This window comes from Haemaphysalis longicornis, unplaced genomic scaffold (genome assembly GCF_048455015.1).
Source record: "Haemaphysalis longicornis isolate Haplotype H1 unplaced genomic scaffold, Haemaphysalis longicornis Haplotype H1 scaffold_9, whole genome shotgun sequence".
Classification (NCBI taxonomy): Eukaryota; Metazoa; Arthropoda; class Arachnida; order Ixodida; family Ixodidae; genus Haemaphysalis; species Haemaphysalis longicornis.
The window spans coordinates 131,616,255-131,636,552 of NW_027526460.1; the positions used below are offsets into that span (position 1 = coordinate 131,616,255).

The 20,298-nt window shown below is 47.6% G+C and overlaps 1 protein-coding gene across 4 annotated transcripts in view; it reads left to right on the top strand.

The window, feature by feature from the left end:
* The first annotated feature begins 745 nt into the window (after positions 1 to 745).
* The window catches only part of LOC144152755 (solute carrier family 41 member 1-like), a 102,790-nt gene continuing 83,237 nt past the window's right edge, over positions 746 to 20,298 (top strand). For 2 of the 4 annotated variants that reach the window (XM_077684182.1, XM_077684181.1), the window contains exons 1-3: positions 746 to 1,305; positions 14,700 to 15,581; positions 16,111 to 16,221. The gene's annotated coding sequence lies outside the window, so the exon portion shown is untranslated. Of the gene's footprint in view, positions 1,306 to 14,699; positions 15,582 to 16,110; positions 16,222 to 16,328; positions 16,483 to 20,298 lie in introns of those variants that run through there. The other 2 variants (XM_077684184.1, XM_077684183.1) reach the window with 2 other exon arrangements.

Genomic DNA, 20,298 nt, shown 5'->3' on the forward strand with positions numbered 1-20,298 from the left:
CCATAAAGACAAAATACGTAGTTCGGTTGATTAACAAGGCTGTTTTGTCCCGATAACAGTATCAATTTTATCTCCAACTTCGGACAAATAGTCGAAATACTAAATGAATAGACGAAGCAGGAGCGACTCCCCAGCCAAGTTCCGGCAATTTTCTATGACGTCACAGAATCTTGTTTGTGTAATTGGCGGCCACTGCCGAAAAACGTGACTGAAAAACTGCAGGGGGGTCTCTAGTTCCGTTGATCTCCTCACTGTAATGGTAACGCACAATTAGCACATTGATAAAAAGGTTTTAGTGCCGGTCCATAACATGTCACTCCTGCCCATATTACAGCACTAAGCGAGAAATTTGAAAGTTGCGTAATATTTTTTTTCGGTTAAAAAACGACTTTCGTTGCTGGAGTGGAAGCTGAGTAAGCTACCAAAGTCTAGTTCTTTCAAACAGAACTTGCATTTTTTCTTTATAGCCCTTTCAGGCGCAGCAGACGGTAGATGAAAGCCGGCAGTTTTAAAGGAGAGACCGCACTTTCGCCGTCGTTATTGGAGCCTGCATCAATCAACGACGCTCATTCTGTAGCAAACAGACGGCGCGGGTCGTCGGGCAAGCAGGCGGCATGTTCGCTCGCTGCCGCCTTTCCCGCTGATATCGGAAGAGGGGAATAATAGAAACTCATCAGCGTCGCTGGCACAGTCGGTTCGCACTTGCGCCAGCTGCTGCGACGGGACTTCCGGGACAGGGAAATGAGGCTGGGAGCAGCGCTAAGTTCACAGAGCAATGACGGCAATGACTTTCGCGTTTAGGCGGTGTGCCGCCCGGGGTGCGTCCCTCTTCGCCGTCGACCTTGCACCCAGAGCACGCGCTGGCGTTGTTTTGCTCCTTGGCCTCCGCGGGAGAAAGCCGTCGATACGTCACAGGGGCCGAAGCCCACGATAGGCGCACAGCCACAATCGCTCCGCCCTTGATAACGAAGAAAGAAAGCGCGAGCGTAGTCGGCGATTATCTGGCGTGGACCGGCCCAAAGTGCGAAGATACAGGCTGCAGTGAGCCGCTTCCCGCCAGCGAGCAGTCGTCGTTCGTGCTCCGATACGGGCTGTGACAACCGAGCCGCCTCTCGTCGAAGCCGTTGTGGACGACGCTCTCTGAGAGTATCTGCACCGAACACGAAAGAAAGAAGTTGCCCGTTGTTGTCTGCTTTGTGCACGTGCTAAAGTCGCGTTGACACTTCGTTCCCACGCTTAAGGAAGCGACGACGGCATTCGTGTCCAAGTCCTACGTACTTCGCGACGTTCAGCTGCTTCTCAAAGGTATTTATTGTCTGCATGCTCGAATCGACTGCGGTACTACATTTTCGATTCGCTTTGAATCCAAAGAATCGGGGTACGGCGTCATTTTTTTTTAGCTCAGGAACATCGGATTGTAACCTGATAAGCCTTTGAAAACGCCGTACGTATTAATGAAACGCCTAGCTAAATGCGTGGAACTCGGAAACGCTCTCTAATTCTGTTTTGAGGCATGCATCTGAACAGGCGCTAATAAAATACACAAGCAAGCAAGCAAGCAAAAAAAAAAAAAAAAGAACATCGAGCTTGATCGTGGCAGTGTATTCGTATGTTTGCGATCAACCGTTTCAGCAAGTAAGCGGGAACACCTGCTCAGTGCCTGTAAATTTGACCTCAACTTGTCTCTAGGTAACGAACAAGTACGGGAAGTTTTATTGTTCGAATGAAATAACTGTCAGCATCTTGAAAGCAAAAAAAAAAACAAAAAAAAACAGAACTTACGGTTGCCTTGCGCACTTTGACGAGCTGAACGATCTAAACGTGTTACTCGCCTCGGGAGCTCAGTCAATGTGCCGAGCAGTATACACGATATTGGCTATCCATGTTCCGTCCGAGCAGTGGCGGCTATTTTTAATGGGTATTGTCGTATCACGCCAACCAGGAGAATTACCGTGAGCAATTTCTCACAGCAGTCGCCTCTGATTGGCTAAGCACGCCACCCGGAGGTTCTCTGGGACAAATATTCTTTAAAAAGTCGTTCCTACAGCGGCTCATGTGGCGCTGTGGTTTGGAACGAAAAGGATCAAGTTCGAGTCCTGCACGGGGAAAGTTTTTTTAGCTTTCGGAATTTTTACAGTTTTCGCTCATTAGGACTTTGCTAATCTTTTTTTTTTGTCCTGGTTGTTGATATATCAAGAGATCGACGCACAAAACTTCTAGAATGGGACGGATTAGGTTTAATATATGTTCTGATCTGCGTCTTTGGGCTAAGCTAGGTTAGGTTTGTTACAGTTGGGCTAGATTTGGGTAGGTTACGTTAGGTTAGGTTGTGTTGATTATGTAGGGAGGTAATATTATTCAGCGAATTTCAGGCCAGCCAGTTTTACGGCAACTGCCCCGAGAATTTCCTGGCGGTAATTCCCACGGCTGCCGTGAGATTAGACGCATCCTTTTGTATAATGGATACAAAAATTATGAAAATGCTGCTGTGCTGAGAAGTTCAGCTAAGGTTAAAGATTCCCACGTGGTCTATTACGGTGAGCATTGTAACCCCAGGCGCACCTTCGGCACGTAAATACCCCGGTAGAACTTCAAATTTAAAGTGTTGGGCTAGGGAATATACTTGTGGTGAAACCAGGCTGCTGAAAACAAGAACGTCGGATTCGTTTGGCGGGAATGAGCATCGGGGGCAGCTCCATGTTCCGCTTTTATTCTTTCCCATCTCCCAAATACTTCCGACGACACGATTTATTAGCTGTAAACAGCACCAACGAAATTTGAATTTACCTCAATCGTTCACCCTGCATGCCAGTGCGGTTGATTGGCGGCATTAAATTAGCGGATGCCAAGATTATCTTTGTTCAGAACAAGAAGCGACACCACCTGCACTTTTTCATGGTTCAGCAGTTCTGTTTCAAGTGCAGCGCGTAAAAGGCCGTGTGCTCTCTGCGACAGCTTTGGCGCAGGCCACGGGAGTGAGCAAGTCATCTCTTGTGTTTGTACCGTTCATTGTGTCTTGTCCTACGCGTTTACGCTATTTATACCCCCTGCTTTGTCACTTCACGTACAGCAAGCACCAGCGCGCGTTCTTTGTACTAGAAGTACTATCGTAATAAATTGAAATACGAACAACGGAGCGCGTAGGCTTTCATTCAGTACACGTAGTGGAAACAAGTTACGAGAGTTTGTGTCCAACGTTGATATGGAAACACTGACGTTCAGCGTGTGAGCTTTTTTGTTTGTCTTCCCGCCGCGTTCGGCTCCCGCTCACGCGAGCGTTATGTAACTTCGTCGCTACGCGGAGTGAAAACGGCGCACGCAGGTATATTCCTTATTTTTTATTTCGCTCTGAGCGCCCAACGGACGATCGAAGTACGATGGTCTTTCCGTATCAACTATCCAGGTTGGTCAGGAACTCTCGTAACTTCTTCGCACTGCGCATACGCGGCCCGTCGCCAGGAGAGAGGGGGAGAGAGAGAGAGAGAGAGAGAGACTTTTATTTGCCTTATGTATGCGTAGGAGTGGCTTCGTGGCATGTACTGAAAGCCACGCGCTCCGTTGTTCGTATTTCAATTTGTCACGATAGTACACGCAGCGCACTCTGGTGACAGGCTAGCGCGCTCTCAGTTTGTGCGGTTAGCGGACGGACTCCCTGAAGGTGCTTTATCGTATGGTTGCCTGCTGCAGTAGTTATGTCACGTCATCTGGAAATATGACGACGTGAGGAATGAAGCACTTTGGCCCAGTGGCTAAGGCGTTGCGCTACTGAGCACGAGGTTGCGGGTTCGATTCCCGGCCGCGGTGGCCGCTTTTCTGATGGAGGCGAAAAGCAAAAACGCCCGTGTGTACGAGATTTCGGCGCACGTTAAAGATCCCCAGGTGGTTAAAATTAATCCGGAGCCCTCCTCTACGGCGCGCCTCATCGCCTGCGTTGCGTCGGCGCGTTAAACCCTACAATCAATCAATCACTCAACCAAGGAAGAAGCACTTTTTAGCGCCTATCCTGGGCGCAAAAAAACAAACTTTTGAATGAGTTCTCACTGTTTTGCTGCTTGACGAAAAACCACCCATCTGCACGTGTCTTCTCTGGAATAGTTTCCGTATACATCCGACGGAGACACCAGCGCAATCAAACGTTTACAGGGAGTGGATCAGCAGAGTACCAACTATAAAAGGGCGCGATCCCATCGCTAGACCGCTCTGCATGTACTGGGTGCACGGGCTCCCGTGTTTACTGTCATTTAGCTTTGACTGTACACGGGGGGGTTAAAAGAAATGCGAACAACGGAGCGCAGCCTCCGACACATCTGGCTGCAAAGTCAGCAAACTGGGCGCATGCGCACTTCTTTGAGAGCGTTTGAGAGTGTGGCGTACATTTATGAGAAAGGTTTGTTCAAGAGGCGACGCCGATCGTTTATTTCGAGGCGCCTTTTCACGCTGCGTCGCCACTGAGCAGGATGATCGCTGAAGGGCACCATCTTAGCTGCAAGCAGCCTACTGCGGGCTTGGCTGCCGAATGTAGTAGGTAACAGCATGCGCAGTGGCGAGAGCATAAGACGCCTCAAAATAAATCACCGGCGTCGCTTCTTTGTCAACCATTTCCCCTAACAGTAGGCCACAGTCTCAAACGCTCTGAAAGAACTGTAGATACGCATGCGCGCAGTTTACTGACAGTGCAGCCAGACGGTCTGGCATGCGTTGGAGGTTGTATGCTCAGTTGTTCGTATTTCTTTTAATACCCCTGTACACCAGAGCTTCGAGGAGCAGCAGCATGCTAGCTTAGCGAGCAAGCAGAGAAAGTGAAGCCACATATCAACGTCGTGCTTTTCTTTGCTCGCTCACGCTTTTCTGCGAGCGAATGATCGAAGTACAATCAAGACGGGCTAAGGGAAGCTCCGAACAATACGTAAACGCTTATTGTTTGAATGAGGTCAATTGTTCCTGCTGCGCACGAGTAAACTGCCAAATTTGGCGCCAGGTAACATTTAAGAATCAATCCCGAAAAGCGACAGACAAGCGGTAAAAGCACGTGCACCTTTGCTGACACATACCGCACACTGCCAGATTGTGGGGACAAAGCGCTGTGGGTATCGCCCTTTTGAAACCGATATGAATCGATTATTTCCAAATAAAGATGCCACGCACTGCTCTATCTAATCTTCGTCTCGATTATTTTTGAATTAAAGATGCCGGGCACTGCTCTATCTAATCTTCGGCTGCCAGTATGTGCGAGCATGAGCGTAACGCTACGCTGCCAAGCGTTTCATTGTGATAAAGCATGGCGAGACTATCGAAGCGCTGCTGACAGGTCGCATCTCTATTACATGTGGGGGGAAATGCAGCCCCTGCGGCTGGATTTTTTTAAGCGGCCGTACGTGACTTCTGCAGCCCACTAAGCTGAATGGGATTCAGCATCGCGGAGCAGACTGAGAGATTTGTTCTATCTCTAGCTGAGCGAAAAGTGTGGGTTGGCCCACAGTGTTGCCGAAAAAAAAAAGGAAAGCAGTGGTTGGGATGGTCGCCACTTCGCCACTTCGGGTCAGGGGGTGTGTGCATGTAAATAATAATGTAAAGCCATGAGTGATCGTTAGTTCCATTTGATAAAACAACTCTGCATGCATGTATGAGTTTTTCACATAGCGCAAGTTGAGGCCTCCTTTGTTAAAACGAATGAAGATATGAAAGGGCTAGCAGAATAGTCAAACGGGGAAATAACCGGAGCTTACCAAGTTGCCGAATGGTGAGAGACAACAACCAGCACAAGCGGCGGTTTTTTCATTTTTAATGCGCATCTGTTAAACGTCCGTTCGTGCTTTGAACTGCGTTGACGTTGTCGTTGACGTAACGGAGCGAACGTGGAGCACAGGGACTATGATAGCGAAGAGAGCGCGATGAGGATAGCGGAGTGCCGCACTATAGTGTACTAGAACACTGTATAGCGCACGATCTAGCCGCACAGTCTAGCCGTGCTGCACAGCGGGGACCCCATAAGAGATGGCGGCAGAGTAGCGCGCTGTATAAGGCCCGTGAAATTTTAGGGACCTTAGCGCTGTAGTTAATCTGCCGATCATCGTCATCGTCAATGTACGCTGTGAACGAGTGCACTGAAACCATAACTGGAGACACTGCTCTGCCTGAGTGACGTCTGCCCGCGAGGCTAAGAGATGACGCAAGAATGATCAGTAATTGCACATACAGTATGCACTGCATGAGTGATGTCTGCCCGCGAGAATAAGAGATGACGCAAGAATGCTCTGCAGTTGCACATACAGTAGCCGGACGTTTTTCCGGACTCCGAAAATTCGGACTTGCTGGATATTCCAGACTTCTTATATGACCCGCAAGTTGTACCATGGGAGTAATCTATTTGAACAGCGGATATTTCGGACAAAATAAAGCCAAAATTTTGATTTTCCGGACAGAATTTTCCGTGACAGAGCCACGGTGCGACCCCAGGACGACGCCATTTTGAATCCTAATCCACCAATGGCTAGCTTCAGATTAGATGGGGATTCGCTTGGCTCGCGCCGGGGTAACAAACTTTGATATTGGAGACCGTAATTTTGCATGTAGTCGCAAATTGGATGTAGTCGGAAAGGCCCTAATTTTGCATGTAATTTCTCAACCATCGACGCGAGACATCGCCAACGCTTTGGCGTAGTTGTCCAACGTTTACGAAGTAAACGTGACGCTTGCAGATATACAAGCAGACGTTCTCACACGAAGGAGGATTTTAAGGCAAGGAACCATTCGCGACTTCTTCAGTCCTATTTAAATGAAATAAATTTCGTTTAAGCGACTCGAGGATTTTTTGGGCTGCTCATTTATTAGGGCTATTTTTCGTTCCCCTCCAGGTCCGAAAAATCGCTCGGCTACTGCACATGCACGTCTCTGGGCGAGCTTCAAACATGGCTGTGACAAAAACGCATCGCAGCTAGCTGGCGCAGCGGCGAGACCACGCGTCTACAGTCGATCCCAGATATATCGAACCCAGATATATCAAATTATTGCACATATTGAACAGTCCAAAATTCCTTTGGAAATCCTATGCGAAAGAAAATACTTTATATATATCGAATTATCGATATATCGAAGTTATTTGCGATCCTCTTGGAGTTCGATATATCCGGGATGGACTGTAGTACCTGTGCTACACGGTCGTTTCAAAGGCCTTGGGAAGGCTGTTGAACCGATTGTCTATCGAGTGCCCCATTGTAAATACATAGGAAGAAGTTGTAAGTGAGAGCACAATTGCCAACTGAAAGTTACCGTGTAGCACATGCTGACGCTGTGACTCCGCAGCGATTTCCCAGCGCAGCGCGCCGCTTACATGATGTCGATGCTGCAGGAACTGGGTTCGCTGCGCTTCTGTGGAAACCATGTAAACGCGGCCACTGCGAAGTTCATTGCCTCCGTATACTGGCAAAACAGCTGTGATCACATTTCGCATAATGAGTACCTTGGTAGTCTGCGAATTTTCTTTATCGAACGTACACCGTGCGGGAGAACCAGATCCGGGCGGCTTGCAAGCCACCCGAACCTATTGGCGCCGCTCAAGCGGGAAACGCGAGCCAGCGTCTGTCTTTTGTTTCTATTGTTCTTGGCTCAGCTCGAGCCGACATCTTTTGTTGCGATTTTATCTCGACTTTCTTCGACACCATTTGTCACCTTACTTTCGCTAGTTTTTGCGAAAACCAACCTAATGTGTACTTTTGAACAAAGAATGCTGTTGCTCTTGGTTGTGTACTTACGTTTTGTCCAATATTCTTAAGGTTTTCTATACTTTTAACAATGCTGACATGCCGTACTTCCGGCTTTAGTAGTCTGGAAAGGTCTTGCCTATATATACTCTGTATTCACGATATCCGCCTCTGCGTCTTCTGCAATGAACCTGAGTAGACTGCTGCTGCTGCTGCTGCTGCTGATGATGATGATGATTCACTATCTTTGTTACGGCATAGGTCAAGTGCATTCTCAACGGGCGCAAAAAAGACTTCAATGGAAAAGGGTAACGTCACAAAATGAACACAAATACCTGCCGAGGTGCACTTTGTATGATTCGCATATAAAGCAGGGCGGAGAACAATTCATTTGAATCATTGCTACTTGCCTCATTGGAATTGGAAGCCGACCTACTCACGTGAAGCCTGTCTCACCATACAGTGGTATCACGCGAGAGATTATAGCAGGGTGTATATCAGTGTAACAGATTGCGCATGAGTAGGTCACGGCAGGCAACGCCAAAGGCCTTGCAGAGATGATTACCATCATCTAGCTGACCTCTTTTCTGAATAGATCAGTTGCGAGGGACATGCAACCATCCAGGTTGCCTGTGGTCATAGGCCTCACCAGAAACTCAAGTTAGCAGCCTCGACCTCGCCGCCTCAACCTCAACCTCACTAATGAAGCTGAGGTGCACTTGGGAAAGCTGTCCTCAATGTTGGTTGAGCACCACAGATGTCGCTTGAGCATTACCTCACCCCTACCTTTATGATATGAGGTCTAAGCTTCATAAGTATGTCCACCCTTAGGGGTTGTAGACCATTCTTAAAGAAAGCCATGGCGTTATGCGGTTGGGAAGGAGTGGCTCAAAAAGATTAAACGACGCCCAAAGGGTGCGAAAAATTGGACGTGGTAGATACTTGCTGCGAATTCAGAGCAATATTTGTATATTGGAACTGCACCTGCAAATCTTCAAACAATTCAGGAACTGGCTGGTGATAAATAGAACAAGAAATTATCCGAAGATTGAAAGCATCAAAAGGAAATGCCAGCAGGACCGGAAAAAGTGGGGCGGCATTAGCCATATGGCAGCTCTGGAAGCAGTTTTAAAGCAAAGCTTTCTAGCTCTACCAGCCAACGGTTCTTTCGTGGCGTGCGAGACAACAAACTCCCAACGCGTCGGAGGCGGCGGCGGGGAGAGGGGGGGGGAGGTTTTCACTCACGGAGCACGCTAGAGGTGGCCGGGCGAATTTACCCAGCGTTCCCCGCGCTGAAGTGCCTGCTCGCCGGCGGCAGCATCGGCGGTACGGCTTTATCGTCTGCTTCAGCGACGGTTGTTTTGGGCCTGTTTTGGTGCAGTTTCGCGTCCATTGTGCGGCGCCTTTGCACGGCTTGATTAATTTGTTCGACAGCACCTCCTGGGTAATCCGCACCCGACGGAACTAAGTAGTCGTACGGCAAACATACGTTAAGGATTGGTTTGCAGCGCGGGAAAACAAAATGTACAACCCATATACAGACATCTGACCGCTTGAGAAGCGCTACCTTCTGCGCACTGCTTCCCACGAACGGGACTCGGTTTTCTAAATTGATGAATACCATTTCGGTTGTGTTTTAAGAGCCATTACAAAAGGCGAAAGTAGCAACTGGTTCTGATAAACTGCGATTAGAAAAGTTTACTCAGCTTTCTCGCAACTCTCAGACTTGCTAAACTAACTAGTTTAAATCGGTATAAATGGGAATCACTGAGATCACATGCCACATTGCTTCAGTGTATGCGCTTGTGTCACGTGGTGGTGTAGCCCCGAGCTAGCACATCAGGATGGCTAGGTTCCGCTGTCTCACCCTTCGAAAGGCGCTCCTAAAATTCTCCCGACTCACGGCCTGGCTACAGCGGCGCCGTCCGCCACTCTAGCCCGGCCGTGGCCGACGCTGCTGCTGCATTCGGGACGGCGCCCGAATTCCAAGTAACGGATGGCAGAATCTCTGGTTTCACTCTTTGTAGAGCCACGTGTGTAAGTTCAAGTGACGTCGCATGGGCAATTGTTGTGGGTCTCGTTTAAAGCTTTCCTTTCCGACCACCTACACAGCGTAGATTGGAGCCAACTTTTTTGTGTACATAGAGCATTTTTTTTATTCCTATCACCGAGTGTATAGATGAGGGAGCAAGATTGTTTATGGCGTATACAAACGGTTGAAATCGCGCGCCATTACATTCGCTACGCGTGATAGTGCTCCGCCTATGTAAGTGATGAGGCAGATGTCACGTGGAAAATTTAAAGCGAAGCTCCTTGCTAGGGTTCTATGTACTTTTCATGTCCATGGGAACTGCCGAGGCTGCACGTGTCCTTGAAGTGCGAGGCGGTCACCACCAAAATCACACGCCGTTCAAAACATGCATTTGGACCTCATGCCTGTACATCTCATCACTTAGATATACATTTTGAGTAGATTATAATTGATAATAGGCGTAACTTTCAAGATAAAAACATATGGGCCCAAGCTTATACACCTCACCACTTAGAGAAGAATTTTGAGTAGATTAGATTAGTTATCAATGGACAAGACCGGCAGACTGTTTTCAAAACCGGCAGAATCGAAATAAGTGTGTGTGTATGTATGTGTCTTTCTTCCTTAGAAATGGTCGCTGTCAACGCTCAAGAGAAATACAATTTGCTGATGCCTTTCACCTGTATGATGTGTCGTATGTCGTTCTGTTTCGTGTTCTATGTCGTGTGCTAAAGAGCTTCGCTGGCCATCCCCGCTTCTGAGTAAAATAGTTCATGATTTTTAAAGACGATAGCCTTTCTTGAGATACTTAAATGAAGAAATTTTGGTCTGTCTGTCTGTTACTCCATCCAGCTACCCGAACAAAGTGAAACAGAAACTGCGCAATAGTCTTACATACCCACAGCCAAATCTAAACGTCTAAGTCCGGTGTTAATGTTCATACTTGTCAACGCTGTTGAACAAGAACAAGACATTACGCAAATATACGGCAGAAAAATCAATACATGAGTTATATTTCCAGCGTTCTTTTATTTAAAAGATTCACAGATGCTTGTTTTTCGCGATGGCAAATGAAATACTACATCTACTGCAGAAAACCGTCGCCTGCTGTTGCCCGCGCTACCTAGCGGCATTTAGAAAAATCAAACGGCAACAGCAACGAAAGGTTCCATTAGATAGGTTCGACGTTCCGCTTTGACGCTCGTGGAGTAGGGCAACGTGGTTCTATAAACGTTGTAGTAGGGTGCCTCAATTCACGCGCTTCTCCGCCGTATGGCAGCGCTGGCATCGAGATACCCGACTTGGAGCAGTGGAACGCGGCAAATTTAAATTGACTTGAGCAAACCTCTAGCGTGTTATCTTGGGAGGAACGATATGGGAGAGGAACAGCGTGAGAGGTGAGCGGGAAATAGAAAGGAGGCATTTATTTGTCAGGGGTGCCAGTTGACTATCGTCTTTCATCGACATTTGCAACGAGAGGAGCAGATACGCGGCCAATTTTTGAAGATTGCGCACATACATATACGAACCTTCTAGTGAATTTTTAACGCCACTCGGATTGTATTACTCCGAAATTCGTATTTTATGCGCCGAGTCTTTGAATGGGTTGCGGATTCTGAGGCGTTCTGTAGTTAATGGCGACTCATTAATTCTAACCACCTGGGATCCGTTAACGCTAATTTCGACACTTGGTTTTTTTTTTACTTTTTCGTCGACATCAGAAAACTGGCCGCCGCGGCTTGAAATTGAAACCGCGATCTCATGCTCAGAGTAGCGCAATACCGTTAGCAAATAAACCCCTGCTGCGGGGTGGTTGTATCAATTTGTATCAATGGTTGTATCAACACACAGAACAGAAACTGGTTGCAAATTATAGCAATCAATCGTGGTATACTTCTTTCATGCGACAGTGAACCGCGCACACAGCACATCCCCCTGCTTTCTTCCCATTTAGCAGTTAACGTAATTAGCGAAAGTTGACATTTCTCAAATATAGCCTCATTTTGAAGCATCACCAGAGCGTAAAGTGCTTTTTTACTCAGTGCTAAAGAGCGTCGGACATTCACGTGTTCGTCGGTTTCTTATTCTTCCGCTAGCGGTACACTGGAAGGGCACAGATTAAGATTGCCTCTTTCTACTGTAACACACAGCCACATATACACCCCCCCCCCCTTCACTGATAATATCAGCGAGCCTGCCTAATGAGTAAATTCCAGCTATCTATTTCTTGTGATGTGCAGGTGGTATTCATTGAAAAGTTTAGCTGTAAATTTTTTCGCCTGGCAGCATTGGAAACGGCCACGGGCATGGCCGCTGAACCACGGACATGGCGCGGCTTGTGCCACTGCACCCGCATGCCGAAAAAAAAACACCGGCGTGCGTTCGCCAACATAAATGCTATTAATCGCACTCACATTGGACTCAAGCCATTACTTTGCGTTGGGTGGGGTAGAGTTTGGAACGTCTAACACAAATCATGTGCTTAGCACGGACAAGTACCGCCATCCCGCGGAGTCCGACGTAACCAGTGACGGCGTACTCGCATAGTTGCCTGAATGCGGGCCTCGCCAGTGAATACAAGATATACCAGAGCGTAAACTGCTTTTTTACTCAGTGCTAAAGAGCGTCGGACATACGTACTTTTCTTCTCGCCGCTCCTCGTGAATTTCAACAAGCCTATTCGCAGCCGAGTTATCACTCGTATCTGCTTTGAGCACAACGGGAACGGTCCTTCCGCTGGAACAATTTGCAAGCGAACAAGTAAAGCTTCGGAACCTAAAGTGTAACTCAAATGGCGCAGATTTCGAAATTTCATTGTGAGTTTGACACTGTAGCGTAATTATAACGTAATAATTAGTATGCATTATTATTATTATTATTATTATTATTATTATTATTATTATTATTATTATTATTATTATTATTATGCTATTGTAAATATTGTAAGTTTAAAGTGAAAGTACGTAATAGAACATCCCCGCCGATATAGGCACGCTTTGAAAATGAATACTCAAATTTGGAGAAGGGGACCTGCCAACCTATAGAGAATGAAAAATAAAGAATTTGGCACGACATTTCGCAGATTTGTTGTGGGGTACGTAAACATGGATCAGATTTGACAATCCTGTCGACACATCTTGTTTGTTAGATGCTTATTTGTGTTCTGCTGAGGCATCACTTGCTTCTTATGCCCCACGATGACTAACGCTCGCCACGCCGTCACGCCACATGAGTCATCATTGCCATGTTATCATTCGCGCTCCGCCGGTGCAGTGGAGTGGCGTGACGTCACCGTGTATCGTGTACAGTCCTCAGAAGTGTTAACAATAACAAAGAAGTGGATGTCAGCCTGTGCACAGAGCGGCTGTTCGCGATGCTGCGCGGGTTATCAGAGAGGTAGTGCGCATGAACCGGAGCAGCTGAGTGCAAAAGGGCATCCTCGCCATCCTCTGTGCATGGGCTAGCCCCCGCTTCTTTGTTGTTGTTAACACTTTTGAGGACTGCACGTCATCCTTTTGTACACTGGGAGCTTCCACCGCCACGCTCGCGCACCGGCGCTCCGCTGGTGACGTCACGTCCCTCCACTGTACAGGGCGCGGCACTCGCTTTGAATGTTTCGGGGGGATGCCCATACCGGCAAAGAGGTCTGGTGGGTTTGAACCTCCTGTGTTTACGCATAAAAAGAAATAAACTCCAATCACCGAACCCACTTGCAGCTGAAGCAGTTATCGAGGCACTCAAGCGTGCCGAATCCTTTTTCAAAGCAATTTTCGTGCCCGCTTGTGGCGAACCAATCAAGTCGGCGGCCTTTTTGCTGGCATTCAAGGTCACTTGCAGCTGGCAGAGCCAACTTTCGTTCCAACGCTTATTAGCTTGCATCGTGTACGTGCAATCCGTCATAAAGCGAGCGAGGCTTGCCGTAAGCGCATGCTTTCTACATAAAAACAGGAAGCTTTATTTAGCCTGGACGGCTGTGGCATTATATACACGAGCACCTTCGACAGGACAAATGAGAACACGCTTTCTTAGCCACCAGGATAACGCCCTGTGAGCATTGGCGTTTGAGTGTAAAAATAGACACTTGGATGTCAGCATGTGCAGTCTTTGTCAAAATTTCCTAGGCGACGCCAGGGGTTTGTGAGCCGCAAACATTTAAAAGAAAAAGATTAATACTCAACTGTGACGAAATTATATTATGACGAAGAAAAAAAGTTTTTTCTAGACTTCTGGCATAAAATGTTTGAGGTAAGCTTCTACTTCGAAATTTTTATGGAGTATATACATTTGGCATGACTTAGAAAATTTTGACAAAGACTGTGCGTATATTGAGACTGTGGCCGACTGCGACGGGCACGGATCACGGTGGATGTATTGGGAATTTATTACCGTTTTCATCCTTATCTTCCTCGTGCTTCTCTTGAGTCCCAGTGGGGTGCGTATCACGTTCGTACATGGCAGATGAAGTCGGTCACGATATTTCAGTCGCTTTCTTTAGCCTTTTGTTGCTAACCGAACGCGCAATGCGAGCAGTAAAATATCAGGTTCTATTTTGAGAAAATAGATACGGCGAAACCATACAGGCGACACGTCACCTCCATTTTCTACTGTGTAAACTGCCGTTCGGAACAAAAAAGAGACGCCGACCAGTCCAAACAAAACGTACTGACGTTTCGGCTTCCAGCATGGAAGCCTTGTTCACAATGAATGCATCACCAGAAGTGGGTTGTTTAAGTGGGCTTGAGTAAGTTTGAGCTTGGGTGATGCATTCATTGTGAACAAGGCTTCCGTGCTGGAAGCCGAAACGTCAGTACGTTTTGTTTGGACTGGTCGGCGTCTCTTTTTTGTTCCGAATGTACCCTCCTGGCCAGACGGTACTCCGTCATGCTCTCGACTTCGAAAACTGTCCTTCCTTCAAAGCCACGTAAGGTCAATGAGTGCTTGCCTAATGATTGGATTCTCTTCCGCAGGCCATCAGCAGCACCTCCCGTATCGGCCCCGTGCAGCAGCAACCGGCACCCGTTTAGCGTCGTCGCACCGCCGTCCCCGGTAGAAGCAGCAGGCGCCTCACTGGTCTGGACCTGTTCGTGCTGGCGGTGACTCGAGGTATGGTCGAAGGCTCCCGGCTGCTGCCGCCTCCGCTGCCGCTCGCCACGTGCTCGCGGGCCGCCAAGCCGTGGCTGCTGGACGCGCAGATCCTCTGCCAAGGCCTCGCGCCGTAGCCTCCCGGCCCTCACAGCCGGCCGTCGCCGCCGAAGAGCGCGCCTTGGACTGAGACCCAGCAGCCGGTCCCTTCGAAGAGGCAGCTCCCCGTAGAAGACGACGTCCCGCTGCGCTGCGAAGACCTGTCTTACAGGACATCTTCTCTACTGGCCTGGCCATCTCTGTCGTTGTTCAGAAATTGTTAGTCCCCGATAACGTATTACATTTATGGGCTATCGTGGCTTTGGTGGAAGACGGTGCAAGTTTTGCCGACAGTCCTTGACCAAGAACCAGCCTTCATTCGTGAGGCTGGCTGTGTTGCTTCCGAGAGCCATTCCGTAGAAGCTAGCACCGCAGTTGAAGGAAGACGCAGGGACCACATCGCCCACTGTTTCATCGACCACGTTTAGTTGCCGAAGCAAGACAAAGCACTGCGACTGCTATTGCCGTCTTCAGCTGCGCGTGCATGAAGAGCACTAACAGCGTAAAGGAAGACCGTCATATCAACCAGAGACCGGCCGTTTACGACTAGTAGGTCGCTTCTGAGCGTTCGAAGTGCTACGAACGCAAACTTACTTGAAGACCAACGGCAGATTCTTCGCATTTACAAGTGGCGGCCTGCGAGACGTCAGTTACCTCTACAAAGCAAGGTTCGTGCGTTTTGCATCCTACTTGACGTTCGCTTGACAAATATTATATAACCAAGATTTGTTTATGCCGTGGTTTCTGTGCAAATCGCCAGCGTGCGTTGGGTTTGCTTTTAACAATGGCCTGCTTTTAAGCTAAAGCTCTTCCTCCATGAAAAGTGTTTAACCACCACGCGTTTAATTGTGTTCCCGTGATGCACAAAGCTGACGTTGGTGTTCAATGCAGAAAAATTTGTTTGCTATAAGAGGACGCACAAAGAATGCGGAGTTATTGTCAGCGGTAAAGTTCACTTTTACTCATTCATTTACGGACGTCTTGATTATTTAAGCATTGTTATATCGTTATGGTTCGGGCGTGTTTAGCACTGTTTTCACACGTGCTCAGTTAGATCGGGCTAATTTCGGCGCAGCAAGGACGGTCCGTTGATAAAGAGGCTACTGACACGGCACAGTAAGATGATGAGGTCTATTCTATGTACGTGGCTCTGAGTGGCTAGCTACGCTGAATACGCTATCAACTTTCTATTTGCAGCATCCGAGCAAGGGTATACGAGCCATTGTCACCGAGAAAAGTGAGTCAGAACCGTCAGCTGCATTTACAAGTCCAACGAGAGGCGACGCCACACACTGTCCACTCCGTCCGGTGAGCCACTTGTTTCATTTCGCGCGCATTTTTTTTTACGCAGCTGCCTCGCTGCAGCTGCATAAAAACACAATAACGTGTAGATCCCCATTCGTCTTTCGAGACAGAAGAAACCACATCGCGAGAGAAAAACAAGAATTATGAATTTCGCGGAAACAGCAAGGATGGGCGAAATGTTTTCGCTGGCTTCCCCGTAAACGCGTTTTGCACTGTCGGGTCTGCATGGAGGCTGAAAGCGATCGTTATACAAGCGGAAATCGGGTGAGTATCGGGATTTGTCTTCGTAGTGGCGAGGAAGGAGGTTGAATAGGCCGGTTTTATCGGGCCAAAGGCGCATGCGCACTGCCACCGTGATAATCTTCTAGGCTGTTAACACTACCCTGGGATGTCGCCTTGGGTATCCGCCAAGGAACTGCTACTCTAAAATGGGAGCAACTCGCAAGAGAGGTGCTGGTGACAGCCTGTTCCGATTTACCGGCTCTGACGGAATTTTAGAGTTCTTCTTTATTGTGACGTTACCTTGACAAACGTTATCACGACGAGCCGTGTTTGCGTTCCCGGTTGAAGAACATTGAAATAGCTACCCACGAGCACTGCCACATTGCGGTGTCAGACGGAAATTGGTCACGTGAAAAACATGCTGCGTAAAAGCGTGCTATATACGCCAGCTCAAAAGATCTGTGCACAGCTTACTACGCTTAAACAGTTTGCACGTGAAAGAATGCCTTGAAGTACTTTAAATGTGTCATTGAAATCTTTCCTTGCAGTAAGAATGGTGACTGGGACGTAATGCGAGGGGGCCAATAGTTCGAAATCTACAGAACATAATTTCATTTCCGTGAAATAACGTAAGCAGCCAGTTGCGTGAAGCTATAATAAACGCTGGACTGGTGTGCCGCATAAACCGAAACTACCTCATTTTGGCGTTTTGCCTCCATGGGGTCCACTCGCACGCACAGATAATAAAACCTTAACTGATGTGGCCAGTTTAAAGTCTTGAGCCTGCTCTCCTCACCCCACGTGGCCTCTCCAACCTTCTAGAGGAGCCCACCTGTTTTGGGTCGAACTGTCCGCATTCAAGATGTCCCAAGTAACAAACACCCCCCCTTCTACTCCCACTTCCTCCACTTGACGTAGAGGTTTCCTGCCACAATAAAGGCTACCTCCTCTTCCTTCATTAACTGCCTTATTTTCGCGTTTTTTTCTCCACCCCCTCCAGTTGAGCGAAGCTTTTGTAAAAACTGGACTAATCGGCTCCGGTTCGGGCTTTGTAAGCGTGCAGTGTTAAATAAATAAAACAAATAAATAAATAAACAAAACCGAAATTGGCTTATTTTGACGTCTTATATTGACGTGGACGTCGTTACGTAGTGGTGACTGCGCGTACGGACTAATATACCAGGAACGACTCAACGCATATACACCCGCGTCGACGAAAGTGATGTCGTGGTCATGGAAGTAAAGCAACCTCTAGCTTACGCATTTACAATTAGTGTCTTCAAGTCTTGACATCGGACCGTTAATAATCGGCGTTGGATAACGCAGTGACGGCGTTGGATAACCCGGTTTGGTGGGCGCCAATTAAATGCCCAAATTACTACAGGCCCAAGACCGACCACCAACCAGAGTTCGCCCACACGTTTACTGAGAGGTCACGCCCCAAATAACTGTTTGCTGCTGCATTTGTTATTGACAAAAGAACGCTGACATGAAGCAGCTACAAGGAAAAAAGGCAAAATTCACCTGCTATGATTGTCTGTAAATTAGGAACATCGATTTTTTTTTAAAGTTACTCCCAGAATTACTCGGAATTATTCGATACTACTTGGAACGAATTTAAACTACAGTAGAATATCGATAAACGGAAATCGCTTAAACGGAATTGCCGCTTAAACGGAACAGTAGCCTGTAAGTTGGTTGGTTTTGTATTCAGATAACGTAAAAGAACTCCCGGTAATCGGAAGTAAAATTTCTGCGTCACCGTGTAAACGGAACCAGAATTGGAACTCTTGTTACACCCATTGGCATGAGAATCAGCTTTTTACGGTTCCGGATGTTTCGCTTTTTTTTTTCTTCCTCCGTGATTTTTTTTTAAGCCTCATTGGCCTCGTAAGCCTCGTCTCGTAAGCGGTTAGCCGTGTTGGTGCAACGAATGCAACATCGCAGTTCTTGTTCCAGTCGTTCGGTCTCGATTCAAGACGGCGAGGTTGCAGGGCTCAGCTCCTGCCGCCTCGTCCGTGCCATCGTGGCGCTATTCGCACTTCATTACCGCGTTGCCGTCTTCTAAATTCGGTGGCTCGTAAGCACTCGTGAAGTTGAGGTCTCTAGCCTCCGTGAAGATGCAGTTGCAAGGATTCGAACAAAAATAATTGATGCATTTTGTAGTGCTATAGTGCCTAGGATATACTGCCAGTATATTATAGACACTATAGTAGTGCACAGCGACCCATTGTTGCCAAATCAACTTTGTGAATGCTGTGCCTAAGCCTCTTGTAGTTTTCTTGCTTTCTGAAAAACTATCGCTACATTCACCTTCTAGTGCATATATAGTTCCATGAAATGCCAATAAGAGTGTGTACGCTCATAAATTTGCACCTTTGCACTTCTCTCTCAGTAAACGGAACTCAATTTTTCGGTCCCTTGAAGTTCCGTTTATCGAGAGTCTACTGTACTTAGAATTTCTCCAAATTTACCCGAAATTACTTCTAAGGGCTTTAACTTAGAGCTTACGGGGAATTAGCAGTTACTTGTACTCTCTGGACATTACTTGTAATTTTAAAGAAATTTCAGGAATTCAAATTTGCTTGCAACGGCTGGTAATGTTTGGTATATAGCTTTCAATCACTTGCAATTCAGTTCAGCTTAGGTCTCCGGGACCACTCGGAATTTCTGGGAATTGCACACACATTCTCCGGTAGTGAGGGAGAGATCACATGCGTGTGTGTGTGTGTCGGTGTGTGTGTGTGGGCTCGCGCGCACTTGTGCGTGTTATATATAAAACCTCGCGCGCGCGGGTTCTTACGCTGACGGAAATTTATTCTCTTGTTACGAGGCCCCACAGGCGTACTTATCCCGAATTCTGGGTGGGATAGCTTAAGAACGCTCTCTCATTTTTAGGGGACATTAAGGCCACACAGAGAAGACGCGAACTCACCTCACAAATTTGGAAGTCGAAAAAGGTTCCTGCCCTCTCACTATACACAGGATGCAAAAAAAGAAAAAAGGAACACCCACGTAATAGGACGAATTTCTCGCACTACGAGCTCGCTTTTTTGGCCCCTCCGAGTTCGTGTCAAGTGCAGCGGCACCGTTTCTTGTAGAAGAACTCGTCTTTATATATGTTCTTGAGGGGCACGCACCCGGGAGGGCATTCCCTCTCACGCCCTTGTTTTCTTGGATCCGTTGTACCGTTGAGGGCCTTTACTCCTGTTGTCGCTTTCGGGAGATCACTCAAGTTCACGAACAGTCTTTGTACAGCTCAGTGTTATTCAACTCAAGTACGGCCAATATTAACGGTTCACCCTGTGACTTCCTCCAAGTGTTTCCCTTGCGTATAGAATGACAGCGCATCCAAGAAGAATGTTGCCTGCGCTTACGATAGGCGGCCGTGCTGTTTTGCATTGCTTGAAGCACTGCTGGGGCTCTTAGAGAGAATTTTCGACCCATCTAGCTTCGGTCCGATACTGAGGCTAGTAAAAACTGAGGGCAGGAGGCTCATCAATTCTCCTGCACAGCGAAGCTGCCGAAAAAAAAAAAAAGGACCTACTTCCTACCGCCGACATTCAGGTGTTTAGAGCGGCTCGACATGAACATTGCATACTGTAAAGTCGATGCCCTGAACAGACGATTTTATTTGCATCCCGTGCCCCGCGGATGGTGTTGTGCTCATTTATTTATTCTAATGCTGTTACGTATAGACGCACACACCACAGAAGTGATTTTGTAAACTTCTCTCCGGCCAAATTAAGCACTTCGACAGAAAAAAAAAATAAAATTTAGTGTTGCCTCGATTAAGCTAGGGCGCAGTTGATCGACTGCGGTATTAAATTGCTTGCAGAGTTGGGTCGCAGTGAGGGC